This window comes from Sus scrofa, chromosome 8, assembly GCF_054392235.1.
Source record: "Sus scrofa isolate SSC_HxYL_T2T_F1_AM1 chromosome 8, Sscrofa_HxYL_maternal_Yorkshire_Landrace_v2.0, whole genome shotgun sequence".
Taxonomy (NCBI): Eukaryota; Metazoa; Chordata; class Mammalia; order Artiodactyla; family Suidae; genus Sus; species Sus scrofa.
In genome coordinates, this window is record NC_139390.1 from 75,161,712 (window position 1) to 75,189,154 (window position 27,443).

The window sequence follows — 27,443 nt, forward strand, 5'->3', positions numbered from 1 at the left end:
ATATTACTTCATTTCTTAGGAACACGGTTTTCTAGTACATGATGCTAGGGAGACACTCTAGGCCTTCTACATTTGTACTAGCCATCATTTGAGTAGCAGGTCATTTTGACAGCTACGTATCTGAATCCATGAGAAACCAAAGTAAGAAATCAGCCAGAAAATTACCTATATGTGAAACAATTTACTTTATGCTGTGGAAGGAATTTATTTTTTGAACTTTCCAAACAGATATACATATAGAGAAATATACAGATAACCAGATACATACATATCTCTAGATCATCTATCTATCTATCCTTCCATCCATCCATCCACCTGGAGAGAAAGAAACTGAGAGAAGCATTCTCAGGTTCTAATTATCTAGATGATCTGCCTTCAGATTACCATATTTTTGGCAAAGAAAATGTTTGGTGAACTGAAAAATAAAATATATGATTTGGATACTGAAATAAAAGATATTATTCAAAACTGCTCATACAGAACTGAAAGAATACTCATTTACATTTCAAAGATATAAAACCTGGAAAGGATTTTATTTTACACACTGCCTCGATGTCTAAAACAACCATAATATATATAAAACAAGTTTGACAGAACCAGTTCTGACTCACGCTCTATATGGAGGCTTATTGAATGCTGTACTGAGGTCTGCAAGCCATTTGAATCAGTGTCTGACATTAATGAATAGGCATTTTCCTCTCCACCTTTGTGGTTTTAGTAAAGTTGAGGGGGCAAAAAGTAAAGTCCCTTGGCCAAGAAGATTGGTGACCAAGGCCAAGCCACATGGGATTAGAAGTGGCAGAAGTACAGGTCTCATTCACACCCTTTCCACTTTTAAAAAATATGGAGAAACACTAGCACCTTCTCCTACAAGTATGGGCACAAGCTCTGAATATGACTTCTCAGGGTTGAAAGCTATACTGAATTCACTTTGACCCTAGAGCAAATGTTAGATCATTAGCTGGCATTTTTTCCTCGTCAGGGAATCACATTGGCTCCACAATGTGTAAATAATTCTCACCACCATCCACATCAAACAGAAAGCTTTCCTCAAAAGTTGTTTTTAAGAACTGTAAACCCACACTGAGGGTAAGAAACTGCACCTGCAAACAGCTTTACTATTCAACCTCAAGTCTCTTCACACACTTGAGAATGTGCAAGGTTGTGATAGCTAGTGTACAAATAGGAAATTCAAACATGAGCTCCCAGTTCTAAAAATGGTTCTTACTTGGCAGAACTATCAGTGACAGTGTCCAATGGAAATAAACTAGCAATGTCATCATGTCATTAAGTCTGATGCATGAATGAAGAAGGCTGAATGCTTATTTCAGAAGGATAGCTCATTCTGGTCTAAGACACCTTTGCTTTGGCCTTTGCATCCTTCCTTAAATAGGTGGTTTTCTGGTTAAGAGAAGAGAATCTTTTTTTTCATTGCATGAGGAACTTGAGAATGAGAAAGGAAGACTTTGTCTTTCAACCATTGCAAGAGAAGCTTTTCCTTTCAACCACTGCTTTTATTCAATCAAGAATACCTCTGACTCTATTTCCTCCTGTGCTGTCCAATGTTCTTATCTACGACTCCTAAAGAGGGCAATGTCAAACATTTCAAAGAAACACTGTGGAATAACTCCTGGCACTTTTATTTATACATATCTCTATTAAGTACAAGTAGTTCAGAGGCTGTGAAATGTCCTCATTCATAATGAATTTTTCTTAGTATGCCTACTTTATAATATAGTGATCTTGAGATTTATAACCTGATATACCTGGCTTCAAATCCTGGCAGTGTCACATCCAAGTGGGGTCATTTTACTTAAGATGCCTAACCTTTCTGAACTTCAGTTTTCCCATCTGTAAAATGGGATAATAATGCCTACTTTGCATAGTTGCTGTAATGATATGACTAGTGTTAAGATATAAGTGCTCAATAAATAGTATTTATGGCTATTACTACTGCTATGATGATGATTTCCCATTAAGAGAAGCTTTCTACACCTTTTAAAGCTTCTACATTTTATTTTATATATTACAAATCAAATGGCTATAGTTCTTTTTTAAAAGAGGTAGGAACAAATTTGGAATTAGGAAAGGAAAATCTGAATTGCTGGTAACTTCAGAAAGAATGAGGGTAACAGTATCTCATGCCAAGCACAAAGTAGATAAAGCAGAGAAGAATCTAGAATGCTTATTTTCAGGCAAAATTAGGATTTTTCCAATGAGATGAACATGCTTAGTAGATGAAAAACCTAATATCCAATTCAAAAGAGTAAATTTATAGATGGCACTGACCTCGACTCGATGAAGATTTACTGAGTACCCACACATGGTAGACCCTGAAGGTTAAGAACTCTTTAGGTGTTAGCTCTGGGAACCACACAATTGTCCCAGATGGATTTATATTCAGAATGAAGCTGAATCTGTATCATCAAGTCACAACTGTATAGGCTTAAATCACTTCTACAAGTTCTACTTTGAGCATATCTAAATGAGGGTATCAGAAGATGCCTTTTAGGAATAGTTCACACCTTTACAAAGCCAGAGTTTAAAAGCGCACATATGCTTTGACAAAATCTTAGATCTCCTCTGTCTCTAATTCTACCGTCATCTTTGTGTCCCTCCCCTCGCCCCTGTAAGTATAGGAATAGGAACAATTAAAGGTAAATATCCTGCTAATCATGTCCAAACATTCCTTATCAGATCTGTTTTCCACTTTAAGGACCGAGGAATCTCAGAAAGGGCAATAGGCAAGTTCAAGAAGTGAAAAGAGAGTGGTATTTTGTGTTGGGTGTTGCAAACTATGGATCTCTGGTGACAATCTGTTGGCATCTTGCTAAGTAAGTGCATTCAAGGTGACTTGAAAGATTGTGGCTGAGCTGGTCAGCAGAGAGTGACTGGTGTGATAACAGAATCAGCAGGAAAACAGCATCTTAGAATGTATCAATCAATAAGGTCTTGCAATTGGTTATTTTCAAGCTTCACAAAAATATGAAAGGCAATTCTCTTAGTACTTAGAGTGAATTTTCTTTTTCAAACTTTTTGGAAATTGTGGGTTTTTGAAACCTACCTTAGAAGTTACTGAAAGAATTAATATTTTGGAAGCTTTCTGATTATATCCCCCCGATTTTTTTGTACCCCATAGCTTCCCAAATGCTATAAAGGAACTTGCAGAAAAAGAATGACTTTACTACAAAGCCTGCTTTTGGAAAACATGAAATATTTGGGGCACAAAGGTAACGAATCTAGTCACAATAAATACTGAACTTTTAGTGCTAAAGACAGGATACATGGTTAAATCAGACTTTTGAAATTAGCAAACAGGTAAGGTAGAATGTAATTTGTTTTGATGGTTATAACACTTGGGCTTAAGACATGTTCAGAATGGAATACAGCATGTTTATGTGCTTAATTTTATTTACAGGGAAATCTAAGTGTAGGGTGGTGAAATCACTTCCCACCTCGGAAAAAAGTCCTATGGTGTGAAAAATGGCAGGAGACAAAGTTAAAATTGGAAAGATATGAGCTCTAATTCTGTATCTGATACAAATACACTTTGGGTGGAATAAGCATACTAGATAGAGAATGGTATAGAATCATCTAGCCTATATCCATTCTCTTATGCCTAAGGAGTGGAAGGCCAGTTCAACATGAGGTAGCAATAAACCCAGCTAAAAGTCATCAGCAAACTCCCTTAAAACTAAGGACCACACATGATTTAGGATAAGCCAATGAGATACAAACTGAGGTATTGCTTATACCTCAGTGGCTTAAATTAGTTTGTATGAAAGGCTTCTACACAGGTTTCTCAAAGGTGGGTGATTCATCTCGGCAAGCAAGCCCCTTTGGTCCTTCACTCAGTATTCCTTCCAGCTGCCTGGACCGAGGACGTGATATTAGGAGTTCTTTGAGGTAACTTTGGATTCGAAGTATGTGCTGAGTTTGACAGAGTAGCTATAAAAGAGGGATCTGACCCAAGGTGACTATGGAGAGGGCAACCCAGCCCTGGGTTGCCTTGGGCCAGATGTTGTTGCACATGGGGGATGGCTTCTCCCTCATGTTTAGGCCATGTCTGGGTTTTCTTTGGGGCCACTGAATCTGGTCTTGACAGATATGACATTGATAATATTTACTTTTGTTGGATAGATGCTCCCTGCTCTCCTACTCCCTCTGGGAATGCAAGTTAATTTCATGTTAATAAATGGATGATAAAGTAGGATTCACTTTACCAAAGTGTCCCACAGCAGCTTTTCTCTGTAGTGCATCACTTCAGAAAAGGAGGAAGAAAAATATTTTGCAGTAACAATAAACACAGAATTAATCTATATGTAGAAATTTGGCCTTGTTCATGAACAGACTACTGCTGTGAAAATGAAGTGACTGGAATACCACAAGCTGGATTTTCCAATGGTAAGTGGAGATCCTAAGATTAGAGCTAAAAATAGACATAAAATCCACCACGTCATCTGTTAAGATCAGGAGCAAAAAGGAGTTAACTTAAATAATTGTGTTGACCTGTTTGTAACATCCAATAGTGACTTTTCCATTGATATAATGTTAAAAAATTTATATTGTTATGATTCCAAAAATATAGGGGAACAGCATCTCCACACATAGAGGGGCACTATTCCATCAAGATAGAAAACGTTTCTGTGAAAAGCAACTGAATCCTTCACCAACTGGGAAATTCCACAATGACAGTTCAAAGAACTATATTCAAGCCAATTTATGATGTCAATTCTGAAATTTCATTAAGTAACTGTTGCTTTTTTTGAGAAAAAGACATTACCATTGAATAAATATTAATTTCCGTGACTTCTTGTCCCCAAAAGCTCTAATTCTAAAATACATGTTTGCTTTTGTTTTCACTGACTACTTCAAGGGGTGGCATATGTAATCTTTTAGATGGAAAACTTACATTTTAAGCAAAAAGAAAAATAATGTTTTCAGGCTTTGAGTTTGTGATCATTAGCAAACAAAATGGAAAAGTCACCTCAGTGTCCAATATAAAAAAAAAAAAAAATCCTGGCTTTCAATAATAATCTCTTACATGTCAGTTAGAATGTTTTCAGCCACAAATAAAAGAAAACCTTATTTAAAGTGTTTTAAACAATTAGGGAATATATTAGTTTCCACTATGAGAGGCATAGAGGTAGAGTGATTCCTGGGCTACTCAGCTCATCAACAGATCATCAAGTACACCATTCTCTCCGTCTTTTCATATCCTACAGTTCTTGATATACAGATTTTGTCTTCAGATTACCTTCTTTGATTACTTCAGAATGGCTTCACCAATTTCAGCATTATAATCAGGTACAACAAATTGTATCTTCATGCATGCTTTCTTAAAAGCAGGCCAACAGACTTTCCTTGAAGCCCTCTGAGACACTGAACTACATATTTCAGTGGCCAGAATTTAATCACAAATCCACATAAAAATCAAAGAACAGACCCCATTCCCATTGGTGTCTTAGTCCAATCAGAAATCTACTTCTGTCACTGAGGGCCAGTGAAGTACACATTTAGGAAAAGTGTGAGATCATGAATAGTACTGAGATCCTATTTGAAAGGATGAAGGGGAAGGCCTTGAAATAAAAGAGGAAGGGAAACGGAAGTTGCACAGGCAGCTCACCTTGCTGAATCCCCCTTTTCAAATCCTCCTTTTCCCTATTCCCTCTTCCATTGGTCTCTCTTATTCTTAGTTTGCATTCATGCATTTTATGTTTCATTTCTCTTATTGTAATCTGCTTGCCTACAGATCACATCCACATTCTTCTGGCCCGGTAATATCTGTTGAAAGGTTTGGTCCACCTTTCCTACAGTAGTGGACTCTCATCACTGTTGCTCGCTCAGCCCCATTCCATCCATTTTTTTGAATAAATCATTGAAATGTTTTGGTGTGGGTGGGCTGTCAGACAGAATACAGGATTCTCTATTAAATTCAAATGTCAGATAAACTTTTGTTTAAGTATAAGTATGTACCAAATGACATCATGGCACATACCTAATGCTAAAAACTTATTCCACGTTTATCTGAATTCAAATTTAAATGAGAATTCTGTATTCTGGTAACTCTAGGTGTGGAGAATCCATCTTTCTCCAGGCAGCTCATGCAGTTACATGGATCTACATCCTCCTGGCTTCACCTCCCTATTCCACCCTTCTGTACTCAGCTCTAGCAGTGGACGCTGACCCAGGCAGGGCAAGAACTATATTCCATTTCCTTGACTCTAGTAATTGGATGGGCAGGTGGCCTAACTCATGCCAATGCAACTATGACTTAGGACTGTTTATTTGGAACTATAGGAGAGAGGAGTTCTCTCTACTGAGCTTGAAATTGGCAGAATATGACCTTGAAGATGCTGAGGGTGAGCATGGAAGAATCGCTGAAGTTTAATGCAAGAAGAGGAAAGTGAAGATTATTAATGGAGAGATGAGTGATGTTCCAATGATGACTCTGAGCTTCTGAATTCAATCATTTCTTAAACCTTGACCTTTTCAGTTTTTGGAGTCAATAAACCATTACCACCTGATTTTCTTCTCTAACTTCTTTTGAAAATATTCTTGCTGAAGATAGCTTGATGTTAGTTCCTAACAACTGAAAATAAAAGACCCCTGATAAATAAACCCACCTATATCCTTCTTGCTATAGTCCTCAATTTTCCTCATTTTTCTTCTCACTCTTCTTTAATGAAATATTCTTGAGCAGTAGAATCCTTTGAAAAGGATGATACATTCTGTTTATATTAAAAATCTCCTAAATTAATTATTTTATTCTCTTCATCTCATTTTAGTACTTCATTTGTTTTTAGTGATCTTTTTTCTAGTTTGTTTCTTCTGTTGCTTTTATACAGCTAAAATCAAAGTTTTTTTGTTATTACTCAATGAATTTATTACATTTATAGTTGTACAATGATCATCACAATCCAATTTTATAGGATTTCTTTTGGAAGACAGCATTGTTTTTAATTTTCAAACATTAGTTCTTTATGCACTTAATAGTATGTTAATGAACATTTCTCCTCCTTTTGATTACATTATGTTCTTTCTTATTCATAGCCTTTGTAGTACAGGTCTAATAAATCTAAGAGAAGGAAGAGGTCTTTACACCCAATTTGCCAAACTACATCCTACTTATCTTAAACTGCTATAAGTTTAAGTTTTCTAAGTAAACTCAACTGCATAAAGGATAAAGAGAACTCCATTTCACAGCTCTCAATTTCAAAGCTCAAATTATTTTTATCAGTTGCCTCTATATGCTACTTTATTAGGAGTAAAGGGATTTTTTTTCTCAAATTTCCTCAGATACTCTACCTGAGAATACTTCTTCTCCAAAGGTATGTGGAGTGATTTAATAAAAATTTACACAAACTCTGAATATTAACATTTCCCACATTATTTCTTTCTTTCTTTTTTTTTATTCTGTCTTTTTGGCTTTTTTCTGGGGCCGCTCCTGTGGCATATGGAGGTTTCCAGGCTAGGGGTCTAATTGGAGTTGTAGCCACCGGTCTACACCAGAGCCATAGCAATGAAGGATCCAAGCCGAGTCTGCGAGCTACACTACAACTCAAGGCCACAATGGATCCTTAACCCACTGAGCAAGGCCAGGGATCAAACCCGCAACCTCATGATTCCTAGTCGGATTCGTTAACCACTGTGCCACGACAGGAACTTCCCACTTATTATCTCTGATACGTATTTAAAGAACAAGGCTACTAGACCTGGCACTGTTCTAAGCACTGGGAGGGAGTACAGCAGGGGACAAAGCAGACGTGGAGTCTGCCTGCATAGAACTTACATTCCAGTGATAAGAATGAAGTAGCATAAGGAGAATAAGACAGATGAGGGGAGTGAGAGTGACAAGGTGAAGTGGGCACCATTTTTAGAAATGATGTTTAAAAGAAGGCCAGAAGTAGACAGAGATCTTGTAAAGTGATGGAATGAGCCACATGAATATCTAAGTTATTTGTGTGAGCTATGTGTAAACTTTTTATACATATATGCAAACTTATAATTTGTATGTATATTATAGATCTTTCAGAGTGAGGCTGTGTGGTCCAAAACAAAGAAAATCAGAATAGATTCAGGAGTGTGGAAGGCAAACTTTCTGAAATAGCCTCACAGAGGTCCCCAGAACTTGTGAATTTGATGAAATATTATTATGGTATATGCATAGTTGACTGTGAAATAGAGGCATTATCCAGGCATTTTAACTCTTCTGAGCCATTAAAAGTGGAGAGTTTTTGCTGGTTGGCTGCAGAGAGAAGGTCTGAAATGTGAACTGTGACAGTATAACTTACCATTGTTGGCTTTCAGTCTAGAAGGAGCCTGTGCAAGATCCAGAGCAAGGCTTCAAGATGCAGGCAGTCAACACCAGCAAGGAGGTAGGGGACTCGGTCCTACGCCAAGGACCTCAACTCTGCCAACAGCCTAAACGATCCTGGAAGTGGATTCTTTTCCAGAGCCTCCAGAGCAGAGTTCAAATTGGCTAGAGCCTTCATTTGGACCTTGTGATACCCTAAGCTTAGAACCCTGTCCAGGGACCTTGGATTCTGATCTACAGAATGCTGTGCTAATAAAAGAGTATGGTGTTAAGCCACTGAGTTCGTGGGAATTTTTTTAATGCAGCAATAAAACAAATACAATGAGAACAGAGGTCTGGACCGGCTTTGCCAAGATCCATCTGCATGATTTTGAGAAAGATGTCAAACTTATCTGTGAGCCTCAGTTACCTTATCTGGAAAATAAATGGGCTGTGCTAGAGGATCTCCTTCCTGGCTAGAGCTCCATAATTAATAATTGGGCCATAATTTCTATCTTAGATATTAAAGTTGCTTATGATTGTTACAGCTTTTTTGATCATATATGACTGATTACATGTATAATTAATTTGTTGCCGAATCCTTGATCAAGGATATAATTCTTAATTAAAACATATTTTACATGGAAAAATGCACTATAAAAGAACCTACTTTATGATATAAAACAATTCATGACAATGCAGAGGTCTGGTAATTTATCACAATAAGAAAAAACTTCTCATTCACCATTTAAAGAAGAGAGTGTTAAAGTCTGAAGGCGAAGACAAATATCAGAATATTGTCAAGGACATCTTTAGTCTCTGCTCTGAAAAATAAAATGTTATCTATGTTTCAATATTTTATAGATAATCTACAAAAGGTTGGGTAAAGCTGAGATCTAGATTATTTATCTATTTACACATCCATAGCACAGAATTATATACTAAGTGATTAAAAATTCACTTTATGCCTTTTTGTTGTGATGCATTAAATTTTTACTATGCTACATCCAATAAATTGTTATTAAAGTAGATTTATGGCAACATGGAATTAAAAATGTCTATTGGTGTGGTGCAGTAGGTTAAGAATCTGCTTGCAGAGGCTTGGTTCCCAGTGGAGGTATGGGGATGATCCCCATTGCACAGTGGGCTAAAGGATCTGCTGTTGCTGCAACTGTGGCTTGGATTCAATCCTTGGGTGGGAACTTCCCTATGCCGTGATGCAGCCATAAAAAAAATAAATTAATTAATAAATTAATTAATTAAAATTGTGGAGTTCCCACTGTGGCTCAGCAGGTTAAGAACCTGACTAGTATCCATGAAGATGCAGGTTTGATTCCTGGCCTCACTCAATGAGTTAAGGATCCAGTGTTGCCACAAGCTGTGGAATAGGTTGCAGATGTGACTCAGATCTGGCATTGCTGTGGCTGTGGTGTAGGTCTGCAGCTACAGCTCTGATTTGACCCCTAGCCTGGGAACTTCCATATGCTGTGGGTGCATCCCTAAAAATAAAATAAAATAAAATAAATAAAATAAAATAAAAGTCTATTATCATAACATAAAAATATTAAAGAAGAAGCCATTCAACATTTTTTAAATTTAAAGCGTTATGCTTATTTGAATAATGCCAATGAAACAGTTTTGGCCTATGTTTAGATGCAAGGTCATGTAAGTATGATTTTATCTTATGTGGTCAGTATATCTGAGCCATAATAACTACTACATATTTAAGACAAATTTATGACAGAACATTTGCTACCACATACCATGAATGGTATAGGGCAATTCCTAACCCACAAATGACATTATTCAAATTACATTTAATAACATAGTATTTTTGGCCTTCTCATAAGATTGTTGAGCCATTTCTAAAATGAATTTCCACTAAAGATACTTATTTGCTAAAATAATGGCATTGGCAGTGACATAAATGGACTTTGAAAGTATTATGCTGATTGAAGTAAGTCAGACTGAGAAAGACAAATACCATATGATATCACTTACATGTGGAATTTAAATCAAACTACTCTTAATATAAGAAATAAAATATGCTAGAGGAAGGAAACACTGTAATATTTACATTTTACCCATATAAAATACATACCTATAATACATCTTCCCAGATAGTATTGATCGTATGGATGAAAAAAAAAAATGAGGCTGTTTCTCTATCTTCTATTTTTTAAAATTATGGAATATAGTTTTAATAGCTGTTTAATGCTTTGTCTTCTAATTCTAATATTTCTGTCTGTTCTGAATGATCTTTCTCATCATTATGGGTTGCAATTTCCTACTTCTTTGCATGCTTGGTAATTTGATCAGCTGTCTGACATAGAGAATGTTACTTTGTTGGCTGCTACATATATTTGTATTCCTATAAATATCTATGAGCTTTGTTCTTGGATGAGGTTAAATTACTTAAAAATAGTTAGATCCTTTCAGGTCTTGTTTAGATATACAATAGAAATTGAAGAAACACTGTAAATCAACTATATTTTAATTAAAAAAAATATTAGGCAGGAAGAGAGCAGTGCTCATCTAGAGCTAACTGTGCATAGGGAGTTCCCGTCGTGGCTTAGCGAAAACGAACCTCACTAAGATCCATGAGGATGCAGGTTAGATCCCTGGCCCTGCTCAGTGGGTTAAGGATCTGGCCTTGCCATGAGCTGTGCTGTAGGTCACAGAGGTGGCTTGGAACTACCATTGCTGCAGCTGCGGTGTATGCTGGCAGCTGTAGCTCCGATTTGACCCCCCTAGCCTGGGAACGTCCATATACTGCACCTGTGGCCCTAAAAAAAAAAAAAAAAAAAAAAAAAAAAAAAAAAAGAGCTAACTGTTCACCACTACTGAGGCAAGACCCCTCCATCCCATTGCTGAGTGAACCATGAATCCTCCGGTCCCCCTCACTGGAACAGGCACTAAGCCCAGCCCTAGGGAAGTTTGGGACTGTTACCTCTCATCCTCTTGGTGGATCTTTTCCAAGCTTTGAAATTTCCTCATGTATATGTGCTGATCAGGACTCAAGTGAAAACTAGAGGGGAACCTCTTCAGACCTTCAGTGTTTTACCTCTGTGTAGCTCTCTCTTCTCTCAGACTCAGTCATATGAACTCAGGCCACCTTCACCCTCTAGAGTCTCAGCCCTGGCTTCCCAACTCTGAGCATCTGTCAGGCTCAGCCTGGGGCTCCTTCCCTGAGAGTCAGACTAGAAACCCTCCAGGGAGCAAACTGAGGTAACACTGAGGCTTCCTGCATTTGTTTCTCATCTCTTAGGGACCACTGTCCTCTGCTGCCAGATAGTGTCTTGCAAACTACTATTTCATATGTTTTGTCCATTTCTGGTTGTTTGGAACAGGAAGGTAAATCTAGTCTTTGTTATTCCATCTTGGCCAAGATGAGAAGTTCACTTAATTTGGTTTTGCTAAGAACAAGTAGGGGTTTAGAAACCTGGATTTACAGGCATGTTATTCTGTCTATTCGCTCTAGCCATTGAGCTTTTCCTAAATGACTTTCTATACACATTTATTCAGACTTACTAGTAGTGAAATGTTCAGTGTAAACAGCCTGACAACCCTTTCTTAATACAAAAATCATACTCTTATGACACATTAAATTTCCTTGAATAAATCCTTGCAGCACATGGATTATACAAAGAAGAAAGAAATTTAAGGCCGAGCAGTATTCAGTAAGTCTCAAAAAAAATTCTATTCACCTTTCTCAAAAAACAATGTGGATTTCTTTGTTCAGTAAAAGCTGGCTGAGACAAGAGGCACTCACTATAAATGTGTTTCCAGAAAGAAATTGTCTTCCAAGAATAGCCCAACCCCAAAAGCTGCTTGTTACTTAACACAAACATGGAGCAAGTTCAAAAAATTAAAATCTTAGCAAACATAGGTATTGCCTTACAGTCCAAAGAACATGATGTTTGAAATATTCACTGAGTGTGTTCCACACTAAATTTCTTTACAGAATTTCAAACTAGGATTTTAAAAATCACATTTAGATGATAGAAAATTGGGGGGGGATGAACTCCAGGAAGTCATGTTACACACGTGAAGGCAAGAAATAAATTCTGTAAATCAGGTTCATGGTGGACCATCCCTTAAAATCAACCACAAGGGCCACAGAAAACACTCAACTCTGGCTTCCCAATTCTAAGTGTCTGTCAAGCTGAACCTGGGTTCTCCTTCCCCAAGATTCGGACTAGAAATCCTCCAGGCAGCGAACTGGAGTAATCCTGGGCTCGGTGCCTTTGTTTTGAGTGAAACTATTCACTCAAGAAAGGAATCTTGTGATAAGTGAAGGAAGGGGAAGCAGGGTTTCCTTCCTTTCGATTCCTGGCTCCCCTCATTCCCTTGTTACTTTATTTCTTTCCACTCTTCCTTAATTCTTTCCATCCATTACCAAACATTTCTTGAGTATAGAATCTGACCTGGCATCTAGGAATAAAGTTCCTGTCACTGAGGAGGTTACAGCTTATAGGAGGGAAAAAAATACAAACAGATGCTTTCACACCAGTTAAGTATGTAACTGAAGAAGAACCTAATTCCTCTACCTAGAAGAATCTAAGAACATTTCAACTGAGGAGGTGTCAGCTGTGCTGGATTTTGAAAGACACCCAGAAGTTAGACCCATGGAGAAACAGGGAGGATCATACCCAGATAAGGACATAGTGTATGCATGAGACCTCAACAGGGCTGATATCTTGGGGGAACATAACTTTAAGAAGATGGAGCAGAATGTAAAGTCAAGATCTGGGTTGACAGATGCGGTCTTTAAGGGAAGCTGAAGCAATTATCATGAAGAATCTTAAATATTTTACAGATAGGCTCAAAGCTGGTTTTCTTGGGCCAGTTCTGTATCACACCTGTTATCCTGGCATAATGTTTTCTCTCCACTTTAAGATGTGGCCCAGTTTGAACAAATTGAGTGATCATCTTACTTGGAGGTCTCTCGGTATTAGAATGTGATTTCTAGAAGGAGAACTGAATCTATATAATTCTCTTTTGTGCACTTATGTTCAATGATAACTGGCCTCCCATGTTCTCGTTGCAGTGATATGCTTTGCTAGCTGTGGCAGCAGAGGTGTGAATATGGTGATTTTGGCAGTCAGTACCCATTCCAACCCCATGGTGTCTTGCACTCCTGTAGAAGCTGGAACTGCAAGCTCCAGTGTGCTTGAGCTAGGCTCTCAGGTAAGCATTTGGTTAAGCCGATTAAATGCACTTACTAGAGATTTGAGTTCAGAAGTGGTAAATGTGGCAAGGGAGGCATGGTGGGGACTGAGGTTTTTTGCCATAAATATTCTGGGTTTAGTCACCAGCTGTGTATGCTGAGAGGAAAGGGAAGGAGTGCTAGTTTGTCATCCTCAGAGAGCATCTTCAGTGGCAAGCTTTGGACTTAACAGGTCCAATGGCAGCTTGCTCCTTCTCTCCTCCCTGATGTGAGCAGCAACAGCAGCTGCCCAGGTGGGTCAACCAGCTGCCTCATTCTGGAACTAGTCCTGGAGCCCAAGCCTAACAACCAATCTTTCCAACAATTTAAATGTGTGCTTAATTCTTTATATTAAATCCTTTCATGCTTAAAATAGCTGATGTGGCTTCAATTTCCTGGAACTGAACCTTGACACGTATGTGGTAAGTTATTTAACAAAACTAAGCTTCAAATCCACAGCCATGTCATGAGAGGGCTGGGCTATTCAGTGACCTGCGAGATCCCTCCTACCTCCAGAGCTTTGCTTCTCTGATTCTATACTTGCATGGAGTTTGCCTGATACCTCTATTTTCTCTCCTGTATCCCTACTACTTCCAATCTGGTTCTTAGCTTACATTTAAATATAACTGTTTCACTAGAATCACTATTAACACAATTTTAGTGTTCAGAAAATTTACAGAAATCCATTGGAGTAGACACATGACAGAGATGAGAAAAGACTCGTTCATTTGACAAACGGCTACTGAACACCTGTGATGTGCCAGGTGCTCTTAAGTAATATTTTATAAACCCCTGACCTAGTCCAAGCATTTGTTAGACAAAACATTCCTGCAAGTACATTTCATTTTGGGGTGGTTTGCAACTTAATAATGTTCACCCCCTAATCTGCAGATTGTCCTCCTCACACCTTTCCATCCAGGCTACAGTCGCTATGGCTGCTTCTTTACAAAAGCTGACCGGAGTTGAATCAGGATTTCTTTCCTTTGTCTCTAACCACTGCTCCCATTTCTAGCCCATTTTTCTTTCTTCCATGGGGTGAATCATCACATGCTCTCTGCACTGATGCAGGCTTCCAACTCAACATTTCATTTTTCTCTACGCTTAGTTTTCCAGACATCTCTTTAGGTGGTCCTTTGCTAGATCCTGTGTTTTCTCCAGTTGGCAAAGAATCACCCAAGGCCCTTTGCTTTTTACACATGTTCCCTTGGATAAATCATTTAGTCATGGAGTTTTAATACATTTTTAACCCTTAAGCTTCATACCTTGAGTTATAGGGTATTTCTATACTGCCGGTCCAATGTCTTATTATTATTATTCTCAAAGCATTAACCTATCTCAAAATAATACATCCTTCAACAATCTTTTTACTTCCTCTCCAAGCAATAAAAACCCTGAAATCATTTCTACTTTGCTTGCACCATTAAGCCACTTCCAAATTTGAATAGTTCTTGATCTGTAACATTCTTAGATTTGCCATTCTGTCCACACTTCTGCATCCAATGTCATATTCCAGGTTCTATATGTCACAGTGGGTCTTTTCCTTCCCTGCTTTCTGTCCACACCCATCCTATGTTTGGCCACTTAAATTATCTTTTCTCAACGTCCCTCCAATAGCATTTGCTAGTGCAAATTTCCTTTCCTCATTAAATCGAAGCCTTTTGTCATTGTCCAAAAATGTCATAAACTATACATCCTTTTTTTAGCCTCGTTTTATTTTATTTTTTTCTCCAGGAGAGTTAACCTCATAATTTATCATCACACAGTCTACTTATTTCTGCCATTTTTCTTATTTCATCAGCCCTGAATGCTGCCCACCTGAATAAAAGAATATCCAAAAAAAAAATCCTTAAAGAAATTGATCAAAGCTTTCTCTCTTCAAGGATCATCTCATCTGACTCTAATCAATATATTTAACGATTCCAGAGGACTCTCTTCTAACGTTTATAAACCCAAAACTTCAAAAAAGAAAAAAAAGTATTCAAGGGTAAATTCATGGGCTATATTTTTCCTCTTGTTTGATGGAAGTCAGGATATTTTCTTAGTAAAAGCAAAGAATGATCACAGATAATAAAACTCACCACAGCACATAACTGCATACAACAAGGCTGAAAGCTAGGTAAGTACTACACACTAGTTGTTACAATACAGGTGGGTTCACATAACAAGCATACAGTATATGAGAGTTAGTGCTCCTTTATGCTATTTGCTTTGGAACTCTTCATTATACTGACTTCATGGTAATGCAGACAGAGGAACATAAATGTTTTTGAGTGCAGAATATTTTTGTGAGTAAAAGAAAATTCTGATAATTAATGATTGCATCCATTTTTTAAAATGAGGACATGTGCTATAAAGTAGTCCAATAAGCCTGAAACACATGAAGAGATGAGTAAATGTTTGTTAAAAAATGAGTCAACAAGGAGTTCCCAAGGTGGCGCAGTGGTTAATGAATCCGACTAGGAACCATGAGTTTGAGGGTTCAATCCCTGGCCTTGCTCAGTGGGTTAAGGATCTGGCATTGCCATGAGCTGTGGTGTAGGTTGCAGACGCGGCTCGGATCCCGCGTTGCTGTGGCTCTGGCGTAGGCTGGCGGCTACAGCTCTGATTCTACCCCTAGCCTGGGAACCTCCATGTGCTGTGGGAGCGGCCCAAGAAATGGCAAAAAGACAAAAAAAAAAAAAAAAAAAAAAAAAAAAAAGAGTCAACAAATCAGTAGGTATGTGGTTTGAGTTTAGACAAAATGAGGGTTTAAATGGATCATAATGTATCAATGCATAAAAAGTGGAAGGAAAAGGAATGGAAAAGGAAAACATAACAGGTAATTTTTGTGTGTGTGTCTTTTTAGGGCCACACCTGCAGTATATGGAGGTACCAAGGCTAGGGGGTCCAAACAGAGCTGTAGTTGCTGGCCTACACCAAAGCCACAGCAATGCCAGATCCAAGCTGCATCTGTGACCTACACCACAGCTCATGGCAATCAACGCCAGATCCTTAACCCACTGAGTGAGGCCAGGGGTCAAACCTGCATCCTCATGGATCCTAGTCGGATTCATTTCTGCTGAGCCACAATGGGAACTCCTGAAACATTAAGCTAATTATTATTGAAGTTTCTAATAGTACTATAAGTGATAATATCAAGGAAAAACCAGATCTAAGTTTTTATGTGTCCAGAGTAGATATACATATCCAGACAAGTTTTTATATATCCATACAAGTTATATATCCAAGAGTGGGTGTATAATTAAATAAATTATATCTCATCATAATACACACAAAATAATTTATGCAAGAGTGGCAGAAGGCCCCCCACAAAGACTGTCTTCTGTCTGCACAAAAAAGTGACTTTATAACAAAAACACTAAATCATGCCACAAAATTTACATCTTGGGGAGCAGAATGTCAGGTTAATGTAAGCCCAGCCTGAGTATACAAGACATTCGCCAGATTTTTGCCAAAGAATGCCTATGAGATCATCCTTCAAAAGGTCTCCCCGTCACATGCCTGACATGATATGAATGACTTTGGTGTTTATGTATGCTGGATACTCCTTTAGTAAACTTTATAGGCCTTTAAATAAAACCAGCTGTTATTCTATTTAACCTTCAGGAAATAAAGAAGGTTATGATTGTTCTATAGCATGCTTGTGTACTTAAGAATCACCTAATTCTTAGGGTTTCTGCCCAGATGCTTTACTGCACAAAGTCTATGATGGGGCCTAGAATCTACATTTCAAGAAGTACTTCCATCAGCTCCTGAATAGGAGGTCTGGGTGCACATTCATGGTACATATACTACTGTATGGACTATTCACTTTCAGTTAATCCGCTTATTTTAAAAATATAATGGCTTTTCTTTATGTGATCATAATTAGCTTGGATGATAGAACCTAATACAATGAACAATGAACTACATATGTTCTTCATTTCAAAAACTTTATAAATGTTTGTTATTTAGATTTCATTTTTCTCAGTCTTATCAGTGTAATGACATTAACCTATTAAATCATCCAAGAAGGGAACTAAATGAAGTGAAGCTTTCTAAATGAGTTAAAAAATTATATGCAGATTGTCCTCCTTCACAAGAGGCATGAGGGCATAGAGATAAGAATGCAGCTGGAGTCAGACTGCCTTGTGGGACTCAGGCTCTGCTAGCCATTAACTGTGAGAACCAGGGTGAGTCACTTAATGTCTCTTGGTCTTGTTTTTCTATAAAATGAAGAGAATGATAGCTAGTACCTAATAGGTGCTCAATACATATTTTAGGAGTAAAGAAATGGTGGCCAATTTTGTTCTCTTGGAGATAGGATTAAGACGGTGGAATAGAAGAACTGGAGCTCAATTTATCTCATAAAAACAACAGAATTACAACCAAATGCTGAATGGCCTTCAACCAAATGGACTGGAAACTTTCAAGGAGATGTCCTGCTCCAGAAGACAAAGAGGAGGCCACATCAAGAGGTTGGAGGGGTGGTTACCTGATATAAGCAACCCCATACCTCTTGGGTGAGAAGCCCACAGACTGGAAAGTAATTGTTTCACAGAACTCACCTACAGGAGCAAGAGTTCTGAGCTCCATGCCACGTCCCCATGCCTGGGGATGTGGCATTGGGAGAAAGAGCTCCTAGAGCATCTAGAATTGAAGGCCAATGGGGCTTGTGTGTGGGAATTCCATTGGACTGGGAAAAATGGAGACCCTATTCTTGAAAGCTGCACACAGACTTTCATGTGCACTGGGTCCCAGGGAAAAGCAGAGGCTCCATAGGAATCTGGGTTGGACCTGACTACAGTGCTTGGAGGATCTCCTGGGAAAACAGGGAGTGACTGTGGCTCGTTGTAGGGAAAGGACACTGGAAGCACAGCTCTTGGGAATATACATCAGCATGTGTTTCTCTTGAGGTAGCAATTTTGGGAAAATCTGGCCCCACCCATCAGTGCTGAGAAGCCCCAGGCCAAACAATAATCCAGGTGGGATCACAGTCCCAACCATCAGTAAACAAGCTGCCTAAAGACACCCCACCCCCAGCACACAATTGCCTCTAATCTGACCCAGAGATAAAACCCTACCCACAAGAGGGATTAGAATCAGCCCCACTTACCAGTGGACAGACACCAGTCCCTCCCATCAGGAAGCCCACAGAAAGCACCCATACCAAATTCAGCCATGGCGGGGGGTGGGGGCAGACATCAGAAGCAAGAGAGGCTGCAACTCTACTGTCTGCAAAAAAGACACCACACCAAAAACCTATAAAAATGAAAAGACAGAGAAATACAACTAAGATAAGGGAGAAAGAAAAAAACCTCAGAAAAACAGCTAAGTGATTTGAAGATTCTGAGCGTCCAGGAAAAAAGACTTTAGACTGATGATGCTGAAGATGATGCAAGACATTGGAAATAAACTGGAGGGAAAGATGGATAATTTACAGAAAACACTGAGCAAAGAAATACAAGATTTAAAACTTAAGCAAGCAGAGATGCAAAACACAATAACTGAAAAAAAAAATCATTAGAAGCAACCAACAGCAGAATATAGGAGGCTGAAGAACGAATAAGCAAAGCGGAGGACAGATTAGTGGAAATTGCAGATGTGGAACAAAAAAAGAGATAAAAGATTGAAAAGAAATGAAGAGAGTCTCAGAGAACTCTGGGACAATGTTAAACACACCAACATCCATATTACAGGGGTGCCAGAAGGAGAAGAGAGAGAGGAGGGGACAGAAAAAATATTCCAAGAGATAATAGCCAAAAACTTCTCTAACATGGGAAAGGAATCACTCACTCAAATCGAGGAAGTGCAATGAGTACCATACAAAATAAACCCAAGGAGAAACACCCTGAGACACATATTAATCAAACTGATCAAAATTAAAGACAAAGAGAAAATCTTGAAAGCAGCTAGGGAAAAGAAACAAATAACATATACAGAAAAGGAATACAAAAATATGATACCTTTTAAAATTGCACCTCACAAAATCAAATACCTCAGAATACACCTGACCAAAGAGGTAAAAGACCTATATGCCGAGAACTATAAAACTTTAATCAAAGAAATCAAAGAAGATGTAAAGAAATGGAAAGATATTCCATGTTCCTGGATTGGAAAAATAAATATTGTAAAAATGGCCATACTACCCAAAGCAATCTACAGATTCAATGCAATCCCTATCAAATTACTCATGACATTTTTCACAGAACTAGAACAAACAATCCAAAAATTTACATGGAACAACAAAAGACCCAGAATCGCCAAAGCAATCCTGAGAAACAAAAACCAAGCAGGAGGCATAACTCTCCCAGACTTCAAGAAATACTACAAAGCCACAGTCATCAAAACAGTGTGGTACTGGTATCAAAACAGACAGACAGACCAATGGAACAGAATAGAGAACCCAGAAATAAACCCTGACACCTATGGTCAATTAATCTTTGACAAGGGAGGCAAGAACATAAAATGGGAAAAAGAAAGTCTTATCAGCAAGCATTGCAAAGCAATGAAACTAGAACACACCCTCACACCATGCACAAAAATAAACTCAAAATGGCTGAAAGACTTAAATATACGACAGGACACTATCAAACTCCTAGAAGAAAACATAGGCAAAACACTCTCTGACATCAACCTCATGAATATTTCCTCAGGTCAGTCTCCCAAAGAAGTAGAAATTAGAGCAAAAATAAACCCATGGGACCTCTTCAAACTGAAAAGCTTTTGCACAGCAAAGGAAACCCAAAAGAAAACAAAAAGACAACTTTCAGAATGGGAGAAAATAGTTTCAAATGATGCAACCGACAAGGGCTTAATCTCTAGAATATATAAACAACTTATACAACCCAACAGCAAAAAAGCCAATCAATCAATGGAAAAATGGGCAAAAGACCTGAATAGACATTTCTCCAAAGAAGATATAAAGATGGCCAACAAACACATGAAAAAATGCTCAACATCGCTGATTATAAGAGAAATGCAAATCAAAACTACCATGAGATACCACCTCACACCAGTCAGAATGGCCATCCTTAATAAGTCCACAAATAACAAGTGCTGGAGGGGCTGTGGAGAAAAGGGAACCCTCCTGCACTGCTGGTGGGAATGTAAACTGGTACAGCCACTATGGAGAACAGTTTGGAGACACCTTAGAAATCTATACATAGAACTTCCATATGAGCCCGCAATCCCACTCTTGGGCATATATCAGGACAAAACTCTACTTAAAAGAGACACATGCACCCGCATGTTCATTGCAGCCCTATTCACAATAGCCAGGACATGAAAACAACCCAAATGTCCATCAACAGATGATTGGATTCGGAAGATGTGGTGTATATACACAATGGAATGCCACTCAGCCATAAAAAAGAATGACATAATGCCATTTGCAGCAACATGGATGGAACTAGAGAATCTCATCCTGAGTGAAATGAGCCAGAAAGACAAAGACAAATACCATATGATATCACTTATAACTGGAATCTAATATCCAGCACAAATGAACATCTCCTCAGAAAAGAAAATCATGGACTTGGAGAAAAGACTTGTGGCTGCCTGATGGGAGGGGGAGGGAGAGGAAGGGATCGGGAGCTTGGGCTTCTCAGACACAACTTAGAATAGATTTACAAGGAGATCCTGCTGAATAGCATTGAGAACTTTGTCTAGATACTCATGTTGTAACAGAACAAAGGGTGGGGAAAAAATGTAATTGTAATGTGTACATGTAAGGATAACTTGATCCCCTTGCTGTACAGTGGGAAAATAAAAAATAAGAAAATAAATAAGTAATTCAGATGACTAACTTGGAACTTTTTCTTCACCTGTAACATTTGATACAAATTTCAATAAATGCCATATTGGAAAAATATATATATATGCGAACCCTGATAAGGTTACTGGCAGATTTTTCAGCAGAATCTCTTCAGGCCAGAAGGGAGTGCCATGATATACTTAACATGATGAAAGGAAAAAACCTCCAACCAAGAATACTCTACCTAGCAAGGCTCTCATTCAGATTTGAAGGAGAAATCAAAACCTGCACAGATAAGCAAAAGCTAAGAGAAATCAGCAACACTAAACCAGCTTTACAACAAGTATTAAAGGGACTTCTCTAGGCAGAAGAGAAAAGGCCACAGTCAGAAACAAAAATACCACAAATGACAAGGCTTACCAGTACATATACAGTAAAGATATGAAATCATCCATGCACAATAATGCCACCAAAATCAGAAATTGTGAGAAGAGGAGGGTACAAATGCAGGACACTGGAGGTGCACTTGCAGTTAAGAAACCAACAACTCAAAGCAATCTTATATCAAAACTTCAGAATAACTGCAAACCAAAAATCTACAATTGATACACAAACAAATAAGAAAAATCAACTCAAATACAACACTAAAGATAATCATCAAACCACAAGGGGAGAGAACAAGAGAAGAGAAGAAAAAAGAACAACAATACCAAATCCAAAACAGTTAATAAAATGGCAATAAGAACATACATATCGATAATTACCTTAAATGGACTAAATACCAAAACCAAAAGACATAGACTGGCTGAATGCATATGAAAACAAGATCCATATATACTGTCTTCAAAAGACCCACTTCACTTCTAGGGACACATACAAATTGAAAGTGAGAGGATGGAAGAAAATGTTCCATGCCAAAGGGAATAGAAAGCTAGAGTAGCAATACTCATATCAAACAAAATAGACCTTAAAAATGAAGAGTATTTTAAGAGAAAAGGAAGGATATTACATAATGATCAAAGGATCAATCCAAGAAGAAGACATAACAATGTTAAATATATATGCACCCAACATAGGTTCACCACAATATATAAGGCAACTGCTAACAACCTTAAAAGGACAAATTGACAATAACACAATCATAGTGGGGGACTTTAACACCCCGCTTACAGCAATGGACAGATCATCCAGATAGGAAATCAATAAGGAAACACAGGCCCCGAATGAAGCATTAGACCAGATGGACTTAATAAATATTTATAGGACATTCCATCCAAAAGCAACAGAGTACACATTCTTCTCAAGTGCACATGGAACATTCTCTAAAATTCAGCACATCCTGGGCTACAAATCAAGCCTCAGTAACTTTAAGAAAATTGAAATCATATTGATCATCTTTTCTGACCACAATGCTATATGACTGGACATCAACAACAAGAAAAAAACTGCAAAAAACACAAACACGTGGAGACTCAACAACATGCTACTGAAAAATCAATGGATCACTGAAAAAAATCAAAGAGGAAATGATAAAATACCTAGAAGCAAATGAAAACAAAGATACAACACTCCAAAACCTTTGGGATGCAACAAAACCTGCCCTAAGAGGAAAGTTTATAGAAATACAAGCCCACCTCAGGAAACAAGAAAAAGCTCAAATGTATAAACAACCTAACTTTATAGCTAAAGTAGCTAGAGAGAGAACAGACAAGACCTAAAGTTAGTAGAAGGAAAGAAATCACAAAGATCAGAGGAGAAATCAATGAAATAGAAACAAAGAAAACCATAGAAAAGATCAATGAAACCAAAAGCTGGTTCTTTGAAAACATCAACAAAATTGATAAACCCTTAGCCAGACTTATCAAGAAAAAATGAGAGAGGACTCAAATCAATACAATGAGAAATGAAAAAGGAGAAGTAACAACGGACACCACAGAAATACAAAGGATCATAAGAGACTACTATATGCAACCATATGCCAATAAAATGGAAAACCTGAAAGAAATGGTCAAATTCTTCAAAAAGTACAATCTTCCAAGACTAAACCAAGATGAAATAGAAAAAATGAATGGACCAATTTCAAGTACTGAAATTGAAACTGTGATTAAAGAATTTCCAACAAACAAAAGTCCAGGACCAGATGGCTTTGCAGGTGAATTCTATCAAACATTTAGAGAAGAGCTAACACCTCTCCTTCTGAAACCAATCCAAAAACTTGCAGAGGAAGTGATACTCCCAAACTCATTCTGTGAGGCCACCATTACCCTGATACCAAAACCAAACAAAGATACCACAAAAAAAGAAAACTACAGGCCAATATCACTGATGAACATAGATGCAAAAATCCTCAACAAAATACTAGCAAACCATGTCCAACAATACATTAAAAGGATTTTACATTAAAAGGATCTAGTGGGATTTATCTCAAGGATGCAAAGGTTCTTCAATATCCACAAATCCATCAGTGTGATACACCACATTAACAAACTGAAGAATAAAAACCATATGCGCCTCTCAATAGATGCAGAAAAAGCCTTTGACAAAGTCCAACACCCATTACTGATAAAAAAAAAACCCTTCAGAAAGTGGGCATAGAGGGAACCTACATCAACTTAATAAAGGCCATACATGACAAACCCACAGCTAACATCATTCTCAATGGTCAAAAGCTGAAAGAATTCCTGCTGAGATCAGGAATAAGACAAGGATGTCTGCTCTCGCCACTACTCTTCAATATAGTTTTGGAAGTCCTAGCCATAGCACTCAGAGAAGTAAAAGAAATAAAAGGAATCCAAATTGGAAAGGAAGAAGTAAAACTATCACTATTTGCAGAAGACATGGTACTATACCTAGAGAATCCTAAAGACTCTACCAGAAAACTGTTAGAGCTCATCAATGAATTTCACAAAGCCACAGGATACAAAATTAATACACAGAAATTGACTTCATTTCTATATACTAACAACAAAAGATCAGAAAGAGAAATTAGGGAAGCAATCCCATTTACCATTGCATCAAAAAGAATAAAATACTTATGAATAAACCTACCTAAAGAGACAAAAGACCAGTACTCTGAAAACTGTAAGCCACTGATGAAAGAATTCAAAGATGACACAGATGGAAAGACATACCATGCTCTTGGATTAGAAGAGTCAATATTATCAAAATGACTATACTACCCAAGGCAATCTACAGATTCAATGCAACCCCTATCAAATTACCAAGGACATTTTTCACAGAACTTGAACAAAATGTTTTAAAGTTTGTTTGGAAGCACAAAAGACCCAGAATAGCCAAAGATATCCTGAAAAAGAAAAACGGAACTGGAGGAATCAGGCTCCCTGACTTCAGACTCTACTACAAAGCAACTGTCATCAAAACTGCATGGTACCGTATTTCAAATATAGAAATATAGAGCAGTGGAACAGGATAGAAAGCCCAGAATTAAACCCATGCACCTATAGACAACTATTCTATGACAAAGGAGGCAAGAATACACAATGGATTAAAGACAGCCCCTTCAATAAGTGGTTCTGGGAAAGCCAGACTGCCACATGTAAAAGAACAAAATTAGAATGCTTCCTAACACTGTAAACAAAAATAAACACAAAATGGATTAAAGACCTAAATATAATACCAGATACTATAAATCTCTTAGAGGAAAACACAGGCCAAACACTCTCCGACATAAACGACAGCAACATCTTCTCAGATCCATCTCTTAGAGTGATGATAGTAAAAACAAAAATAAACAAATGGGACTTAATTAAACTTGAAAGAAATTGACTTCATTTTTAATTAAACTTAAACTTTCTGCACAGCAAAGGAAACCCTAAACAAAACAAAAAGACAACCTTCAGAATTCGAGAGAATATTTGTAAATGAAGCGACTGACAAGGGATTAATCTCCAAAATTTATAAACACCTCCTACTGCTCAATACCAAAAAAAACAACCCACCCCATCAAAAAATGGGCAGAAGACCTAAATAGACAGTTCTCCAATGAAGACATACAGATGGCCAAAAAAACACCACTATGAGGTACCACCTCACACAGGCCAGAATAGCCACAATCAAAATGTCTACAAACATTAAGTGCTGGAGAGGGTGTGGAGAAAGGGAACCCTATTACACTGTTGGTGGGAATTCAAATTGGTGCAACCACTGTGGAAAACAGTATGGAGATTTCTCAGAAAACTAAAAACAGAACTACCATTTGATCCAGCAATTCCACTCCTGGGCATCTATCCAGAGAAAACCATGACTCGCAAAGACTTAAACTGGAGCCACCTAAGTCTGCCAACCTATAAACTCAGGGTTAATTGAGTTCGACAATTTTAAAGGCCAACATCTATTATTAAAACACAGGGGAGAGGAGTTCCTGTCCTGGCTCAGCGGTATTGAATCCGACCAGTATCTATGATGATGCAGATTTGATTCCTGGCCTCGCTCAGTGGGTTAAGGGTCCAGCATTGCTGTGGCTGTGGTATAGGCCAGCAGCTACAGTTCTGATTTGACTCCTAGCCTGGGAACTTCCATGTGCTGTGGGTGTGGCCCTAAAAAAAAAAAAAAAACAAGAACAAACAAACAAACAAAAAAAAAAACAGGGGAGAGATTATAAAGTCAATTTACTGAGGCTGAATGAAAGGCAGAGAGGTGCAAGGCACTCCAAAAGAAACAAACAAAAAAGAAAAAAGAGAAAAGAAAACAAGAAGAAAACTTGAGAAAGACTGAAGAGATCAGAGAGGAATACATAAACGGCATTTAAAAATTGGATAGTGACTAGGTGAAAATCAGAACACTCAAGTTGTTTTAAGTGAAAGAGCAAGACCTCCTAGAAACTCATACATAGAACTAGGAAGTAGAAAATATAATATTTAACAAAATTCATTTTTACTATTGGAAAAATAATTTCTTAAGCAAAAACCGAATACCCAAAACACTGAAGCAGATTAGTACTGTCGCTCGTACCCAAAGCCTTGGGAGATGCCCTTGATTTTCTTGTGTCTTCATCAATGTAAGATGGATATGCTACCCATCAGACTTAACCTAGATTGCAAGATATTATCATGCAAATGACAAATTAAGATTTGTGAAATGTTTTGAGTTTCTCAAGATATAGTATAAAGCTATTCAGAATATTATGCTTCTGATTTATACTAATTAAATTATATGAGTTAACATTTTAATAACATTTATTATCATGAGCATGAAAAATTTAGCAAATGCCACGGTGGAAACGTATTGTGGAGTAAAGGCTATATTGAAAAAAACAAATGTAATTGCTAAGTCTTTCAGTGAAAGAACATAATCACTTCCCCTGCTCCTTCCAAATACTGGACACCATATGAATTTGAAGGTGCTGGAAATATTAAGACCTTGTATGGTTTAATGATAACATATGACAATAATGCTGATGAAACACTCATTACCTACACCAAGCACTTAAAATGCTAATTGAATGAATACATCCTATTAGTAATTATATTAATCTGAATGTACATCACCACCTTAATATAGCAAAAAAAAAAAAGAATCAATGACATCATGGGTAAAAATTAAATAGTTTTACCTCTAAGGAGCTGGCAAAATTAGTGAACTACATTGAGTGATTAAGTATTACATCATTAGGATTAATCTGTATATAACTAATGCACATTTTAATAACAGAAGAATTATTCTAAGAGAGGAGGACAGAAACACTGAGCAAATCACAACTCCAGTTTCCGATGTGGAAAAGGCAACTGTGGCTTGCTGTTCTCAGAAGGTTACCAACTTTGGATGTGACAGTCCTAATTTTTCCAACCCTTTTTTCACTAGGATAACGTTACATAGTTGTGTAATCACTCTGACTGCCTAGATGGCATATGCCTTATTTATCCCTCTATAAATCATGTGTGTGTTAAAATCCTAGGATAATCCCTTTCATACAATAAATAATAACAATAATTAAAATAATAATAATAAAATAATAATAAAATTTTCCCCTTGAATTCTCTACTTTCTGGCAGTGTCCAATATTACAATCAAATCAAGGAAGCTGCACTAAGCGGAGAGAGATATAGACCCTTAACCTGAAAGATCACGGTCTCACATGATTCTATAGGAGTTAACAAATGTCAAATGGAAAGTTCTTTTTAGTGACTTCTGTTTTCCAATTTTTTTTTTTTTTTGGTCTTTTTGTCTTTTTAGGGCTGCACCCA

General features: G+C 37.6%; 1 protein-coding gene across 2 annotated transcripts in view; it reads right to left on the reverse strand.

Annotated features, from left to right (window-relative positions):
* Positions 1-27,443, reverse strand: part of ADAMTS3 (ADAM metallopeptidase with thrombospondin type 1 motif 3) — a 273,735-nt gene that overhangs the window by 70,481 nt on the left and 175,811 nt on the right. The gene's annotated exons all lie outside the window — the stretch shown is intronic.